At 33.7% G+C, this 8,259-nt stretch overlaps 1 pseudogene; it reads right to left on the minus strand.

Annotated features, from left to right (window-relative positions):
* Positions 1-4,637: 4,637 nt before the first annotated feature.
* Positions 4,638-8,259, minus strand: LOC150037200 (uncharacterized; annotated as a pseudogene).

Genomic DNA, 8,259 nt, shown 5'->3' on the forward strand with positions numbered 1-8,259 from the left:
ATTTCTATCATCCTTGCTGTTACTTGTTGAAGTTTCCATGTCAATCTAAAAAAAAAAAAAACATTACTCAAATAAAAAACATATAATCTTAATATTTAAATACATATAATCATAGTAAATGACATACCATGTTTAATACATTATTTATCAACCCATCGACCCTCACAATCATGTCTAATGTATGTGGATGTTGTACCATCAATCTCAGTAAATGTATCAACATTGGGCATTCTTTGCATACCTCCATAACCACACTCTTGTAGCATGTCTCCTATTTCATCTTCATAAAAATCACCCTCAATTGTTCGTTGTGGAGATGTTAAAACAATTGACCAACTCGAATTTGCGGGGTCTTTTACATAGAACACTTGTTTTGCTTGAGAGGCTAAAATAAACGGATCTGATTTATGTCCAATACGATTGAGGTCAACAATAGTAAACCCAAACTCGTCTGTTTTGACTCCAGTTCTATTCTCAATCCAATTATATTTGAATAAAAGAAATGATAATCCATGATAGTCAAGCTCTCATATTTCTTGTATTACACCATAAAATGTCATATCTGACATGATGGGCCTTTTATCCTTAGCACTAGAGACTTGCATGGTAGTAGCCATTATACTAACTCCACTATTTTGAACCCTTCTAACATCATCGCGATTCTTTGTGTGATAGTAGTAACCATTGACCACATAACCAGAATATTTTGCCACAGTTGGACAAGGTCCATTAGCTATCCATCTCAAAGAAGGCGATATGGAATTTTTGGTAATTTTGAGAGCTAGTGCAACCTACGATATATTTCAAAATATTTTAGTAGTTAACATTTAATTATACATCAAATAGTAGGTCTCTAGAGATTTCCTGTGTGGACAACCACCGACTGAGTGTAAGATTATGCTCTTCTTGAATCCACTTTCTACTTTTATTTTTACCAGAATTGAGCTTAGACAAAATATCCATATGTTGCCTATTATAAATGACAAAGTTATTAGATTATTGAATAATCAAGTAACCTAAAACGAGAATAAGATGGAGATCTACATACTCGACGTAAGGAAGCACATATTTACATTTTGAATGACATAAAGATGAGCTTGATCCAACTAATCCTTACTCGATCTGATAAAAGAAGCAGCTGACGATGCTCTATCAATGTTTGAATTCGCTTTCTTTATTAATGAGTTTAGCTCAATAGAATTAACACTAGATACGAATTCAGAACAAAACTCTATAGTCTTTTCAACAATATAATTTTCTCCAACACATCCTTCTCGTCGATTTCTATTTCGTACGTAAGTTTTCCACACTTTCATGCATCATTCAAAAGGATACATCCACCTCAAATAAACAAGTCCACAAACTCAACTTCTCTTACGAGATGCACTGCAAGGTGTACCATTATTGTGAAGAAGATGGAGGAAAATACTTCTCTAAGAGGCATAGAGTGACAACGATATCCTCTTGCATACCCTTTAACTAAGATAAATCGATCGCCTTGCAACATATAGCATTAAAGAAGAAGCATAGGCGAGTAATTGCAAGTCTTACATGTTTGGGAAAAATATCACGAATGGCTACCGATAATAATTGTTGCATAAGAACGTGATGGTCATGCGACTTAAGTCCGTAAAGTTTCAATCTGTGAGCGACACTAAACGTTGAATGTTCGATGAATAGCTTTCAGGTACTTTAATTTCTGATAGTACCTTAAAAAGCTCAATTTCTCAACTTGTGTTAATGTATAACATGCGGGAGGTAAAAAGACTTTTTTCTCTCCTACTTGAGGGGCTAACTCTGATCTAATGTTTAATTCCACCAAATCTAATCGAGTCTTTATTCCATCCTTTGTTTTACCAGGAATATCAAGCAATGTACCAATAAGATTTGCACATACATTCTTTTTAATGTGCATCACGTCTAAACAATGTCGCACGTCAAGATACTTCCAGTATTCTTACTAGAAAAGAATAGATTTTTTCTTCCAATAAGTTGAAGTGCTATCTCCACTGTTCTTTTCTTTGATACTTTTCTTACCAAATGAATATTGATACTTACTTGTTTCTGCAAGAATTTCTTCCCCACTCAATAGTTCTAGACCAAATTCTAATTCTTGTGCGCCATTAAAAGCTTTCTTTTGTTTCCTATATGGATGATGGCGGGGTAGAAACTTGCAATGCCTGAGATTTGCCATCCTCTTCCCTTTTGGTAAATAAGTGGATGAAGTATTCTCTCCACAAATTGGGCATGTATGATATCCTTTAACCGTACAACAACACAAGTTACCATATGCAGGAAAATCATTAATGGTCCATAATAAAAAGGCTTTAAACATGAAACGTTGTTCTTCATATGCATCGTAACATTCTACCCCATCTTTCCAAAGTTTTTTCAAGTCATCTACTAACGGAGCTAAATAAATATCTATGTCATTTCCCAGTTGTTTAGGACAAGATATTAGTTCAGTCAACATAAAAAAATTTTGCTTTATGCACAACCATGGAGGTAGATTGTACGTCACTAACATCACTGGCCAACAACTATATCTACTACTAAGATCTCAATGTGGATTTATCCCATCTGTCGAAAGAGCAAGACGAAGATTTCTAGGTTTTGACCGAAACTCTGGCCACAAATTGTTTATTTTTTTCCACGATAAGGCATCTTTGGAATGTTTTAATAAGCTATTTGTTTCTTTTTTTTTTTTAGCATGCCACGTCAATAAACTTATTGTTTCTTTACTTCGAAACATTCTTTTAAATCTTGGAATTGAGGGGAAATACCACATGACTTTTGTTGGGATATTCTTAGCCCTTTCGTTTAATTTTTCTTTAAGCTTCCATCTTGACGTACCACAAATGGGGCATACATTTGCATTAGAGAGTTCTTTTCTAAACAAGAAACAATCATTTCTACACGCATGAATCTTCTCGTACTACATTCTAAGAGTACCCAACATCTCTTTTGCTTCATAAGTAGAAGTTGGAATTTCATTAGGACTAGGTAATATGTCATGAATTAATTCTAACAACTCAGTGAAACTCTTATCACTCCATCCAAATTTAGTTTTTAAATTATATAACTTTACCAATGTAGATATTTTGGAAAAAGTTTTACAATTTGGGTACAATGGTTTCTTCGCATCATCTAATAATTCTTCAAAATCATCGGATTTTCCACTAAAATAGTTATTATATGCAGCCTCTAACATTCCAATTGTGTCATCAACATCAACATCATCCTCATCAACTTCGTCTCTTTCACTAGTAGACACATTTTCATTATTTCTCTTAATCGGTAATGATTCACTGTAAAAAATCCATGTCTGATAACTTTGATCTATACCATTAAAAATAAGTATTCTCTTATTTTGTTCACATCTAGAGTCTTTACATTAACACACTTCAAACATGGACAACTCATGATATTCGGTATATTTGAATGTTGTAGACCATTTTTAATAAACATCTCGACCCCTAAACCATACTCAGCTGACATTCTATTCATTTTCATCCATGACTTATCCATGATTGTAAAATATGCAACTTAATCTACAAAAAAAAAAATAATAACAAAAACCAAAAAAAAATAACAAGGGAAAGTTTAAAAGCATAAAATTATGATTGTAAAATATGCAACATCAACAAATTTAGAACAAATAGACTTTTAAGATAAGCATCTTATAAATATTACCTTGTCCTTGTTATTAATGTTGTTATGAAGTCCTTTTTGTGTTGGGTGCACCTTCTCCACTTGCCAACCTTCTTAAAACACGTCCAATGCAATCTTCCTATCTTCCTTCCAAATCCCCAAGACTCAAAATTTAGCCTTACACGTCAAACTTGAACCTAACAAATAAAAAACTTCACTCAAAATCAAGTATTGAATCCAAACAAATATCATAATAAATCGTGTCCTTAGACCGTTTTTTGTATGAGTCAATATCAAGGACTCAGTTCCTATCGATGAAAAGAAAAGCCAAAATACAAAAACTCAGCAAAGTTCAAAATTCCATCAATTCAAACAAATATCACAATAAACAGTGTCCTTAGAGTTAGACTCTTTCTATAAATACTTCAAGAAAAGCTAACAATGAATACAAAACAACGATAACTAGCATGAGAAGCAACATGATGTAGTCCCCAAACATCACAATGTATTAGTTCAAAAACATAAGCAACAACATGTTTATTTGATGCAAAAGACAAATGCTTTTGGTCTAACCAGTGGGCATACATCACAAGTAGTTGGCAAATATGAAACATTGTCCAAAACATACCATTAGGCGATGAGTATCTAAGTTTCTGTAAACATGAAAAATGATTTAATTCATTATGCAGATGTCGTTTATTGTTGAGATGTATTAAATCAGAAAAGCATTATTACTTGTGATGAGAAAAGCATTAAACTTAGAACCTTAGATACTTGTCGTTCATTTGGTAAACTTATAAATTCTCATACAGTTATAACTTCATGCAGACATTAGTATCTAAGTTTCTGTAAACATTGTCCAAATATGATTTAACTAATAAACTACTTGTGATGTATTAAATCATCACAAATAGTTGGCAAATATGAAAAATATGTAATCAAACCAACCAAAATATATCAGGAGAAAGTAGTTGAGAAAATATGATTTAATTCAAAGAAATAAAGATGTGAAAAGGTTCACTAGGTAATGTAGAAGAAGTTGAATAAGGAAATGTTGACAAGATGTTGGAAGTTTTGGAGGAATCAGCCAGTACAAACAAAGGAAGAACAGAAGAAGGAAGATGATGATGATGGGGCTGTTCAACAAAAAACTTAGAAATCCTAACAGAATATTGTTGTTCCTCTGACTCCCTCTATTTTCTATATTTTATATTTGTCAAACAGATTCACGGACACGGGCGTTAAGGAGATCGACGGCATGAAAGAGAACGACGAACGAGCGAAGAAGAGTGAAAGACGGGCGAGCGAGATAGGGTTTAGACGTAAGAGAGAATGAGGCGGCACACAAAAATCAGATATAGGGTTTTATTATTTAATAAAATAAGAAAAAAAATAAAAATTACACCTTTAATGTCAATTTTAAACCAACATTAAAGTCCATCTTCAATGTCGGTTTAAAACCGACATTAAAGATCCATTTTTTTTTAAAACCAACTTTATACATCCGATTTCACTTTTTCTAACCGACATTAAAGCCCGAATTTCTTCTAATGAGAATTTTTCCGCCCGCATGTCTAATACATGAATAATCAGGATCAGATCATTTGTAGCACTTTACAACAATTGTAACACCTACAAAGCGGACCATACTCGTAGTATCACCAGGATAAGTTGCCCAGCCTTATCTATCTATTACAGACCATTCAGGTTATTACTTAAAGATGATCCACCCATATGTCACCACATACATGTTTAAGTTACAAAAATAACCTTGGATGTTAATTTATTGGTTTATGGTTAATGCAACTAAAACATCACATATTTTATAGACAATGTGAATAAAATATCATATATTTATTAATCACATAAAGAGTTTGTTCATACAATGTTTACAAATTTTAGAAGCCTATGAGATTTAGGGCATCAACTTCAACAATTGGACGTGTGGATACCACAGGTGTGGTAGTAGTAGGAGGGGCAGAAGCCATAGAAGCAACATTCCCATTATGCTCAACATGGAAAGAAGAAGATGCATCATTCATAGAGAGTATAAAAGATACCTCATTGTTAGAAAGGGAGAAATCTACAACAGCATCCTGTTAGTTGTCATGAAAACCTGCGTTTAAAGGATACACATTAGTAGGATTTGGATTCTCAAAGTTAGAAGAAACTGGAACAGAGTTAGACCAATCGTTATTATGGTTCTGTGAGCGTGAACCAAGAATAGATGATATAGGAGAAATAGATGTTGTGTCAGAGATAGGTGAGGTTGAAGTGTGGGAAGTGGATGATTATGCATATGGAAAAGACAATGCACCTAGTAAGACAACGAGAAATATATAGAGGACCATCAGGAGATAAACATTTATGACCTTTGTGAGAGTTACTTTAACCAGTGAATGTACAAGAAACGGAGCAAAAAGATAGTTTGTGAGTTTGGTAAGGGTGCAAATACGGAAAACGTCTACAACCAAAAGTTTGAAGAGAAGGATAATTTGGCTTAAGACCAAAAAGGTTTTTCCAAGGGACTAACACAATTAAGAACAGGTATAGCAAGACGATTTATATAGAAAAAGCTTCATCCTAAAACTTAAGAGATAAAGAAGCTTGAGATAAAAGCGTGAGTCTCATGTTCATATATGTTTATGTTTTCTTTCAATGGTGCCATATTATTGGGAAGTATGGGAATAGGTAATGCGATGTTCTATACCATGTTATGTTAAAAAAGGAATGAATGGTTTAAATTCCCCACCCTCATCAGTTTAAAGTCTTAACATATAGTGGCCCAACAATTTTTCAACCAGAATTTTAAACTTCATAAATGCAGAAAAAACATCAGATTTGGACTAAAGAAAGTAAATCCATGTGTATCTACTATAAACGTCCATGAAGCTAATGTAATATCGAAACTCATTGCGAGATAAAGTATGAATTGGGCCCCATAGGTCACAAACAATGAGTTGTGATGGTTGAGTATATTGAGTAATCGAATATGTAAAAGGAAGAGCATGATGTTTACCCAAAGCAAAAACATCATAAAAGCTTATTTTCTTCATATTTCTATTTAAATGCTTGAATTTTTTAGGAACATAGTGAATAACAGAGAAATAGGGATGACCTAACCGCCAATGTCAAATATCAACAATATTAGAAGAAACAGTAACAGAAGATAAAATGAAGATCACGCTCAACACTTGAGAAGATGGAGATGGTGAGGCAGACATCGAGGAGGTAGAAGAAGATAGAGATAAGTTAAAACCATATAGACCATCTTGAAGCAAGCCTTGGAGAAGAATTTAGCCAGTAAGTTGATCCTTCACACAATAAAAAGTAGGGTGAAACTCAAAATAAACGTTATTATCTTTCATAAATTGAGAAATGCTAATTAAATTTTTCGTAATTGAAAGAACATAAGTAGGTTATTTAAATATAAGGGTCGAATAGATGAATTTGACGAAAGAAATGAAGCATAATCATAATGAAGAATTGGCAAACCTGATCCATTTTTTGCATAGATCTAGATCCAGTAGATAGGTTATTAAAGTTGTTTGTTAAATAATTCATAGCACCGGAGTCAGCATACCAGTTGCTATCCACATTCAGATCAGGCGAAGAAAGCACAACTAAAATAAGAGAGAATTTATTAGTAGAAGCCAGAGAGACATTATTATTAGAATAACCTAATGATGACAAGGTTGTTTGAGGAGGAAGGTATCGAATAAAGCATTTTTCTGCACAATGCCCAAATTTAGTACAAACTTGGCATTGAGGCTTGTTTTGAACATTCCAATTGGAGCGCCCCCCTCTGTTTCGACCACCTCCATAACCACTTTGACTATTGGAACCAGATTGATGAGAAGCATTTTTTTTCATGGACTTTTCGCCATCCTTTTTTGAGTTATATGACACAAGATTAGCTTATGGTAAAGCTTCTTTAGGATTAATCTTACTTTCATTTCTAGATTTCTGAGTAAGGAACAAAGAGGTGATATCTTGGATAGAGAGGGATTCTATTCTAATAAAAATAATAGAGATCATGGATTCATAATCAGAACCTAACCCAACCAGAATATATAATATATGATCATCCTTGGATATAGGCTTACCAATGGATGCAAGAGCATCCATACATTGTTGAATCTTCATGAAGTATTCTTTTATAGGCATAGCTCCCTTCTTCATGTTGTGAAGTTTGCTTTTGAACTGCATAGCTTGAGCAAGACATTGGGCAGAGTAGATACCTTGAATGGTGGCCCAAATATCTTTGGTTGAATGACAGCTCAACATTTGATTCAACACATCTTAGTTCATCGATCCAAGCAACCATGAGGAAATAAGGCGATCCTGACGCTTCCATTTTTTATATGCAAGATTGGGTATTTGAGTTCGAGTGGATGAGGAAGAAGCCATATTTGTCTCTTATTCAACAGTGAGAAATTCAGAAGAAGGTTCCAATTGGAGGTACTGTTCAAGATCATGCCCTTTTAAAGTAGTTGTAACCTAAAATAGAAAGTCATCATCACTAAGCTTGATAATGGAAATCTTGTTACTTGAACCAGACATATATAAAAGAGAAGAAGTCGACGCCTCTGATTCCTCAGTTCCCAT

The sequence above is a fragment of the Benincasa hispida genome, chromosome 3 (assembly GCF_027475165.1).
Source record: "Benincasa hispida cultivar pf3 chromosome 3, pf3_genome.v1.1, whole genome shotgun sequence".
In the NCBI taxonomy this organism is placed as follows: Eukaryota; Viridiplantae; Streptophyta; class Magnoliopsida; order Cucurbitales; family Cucurbitaceae; genus Benincasa; species Benincasa hispida.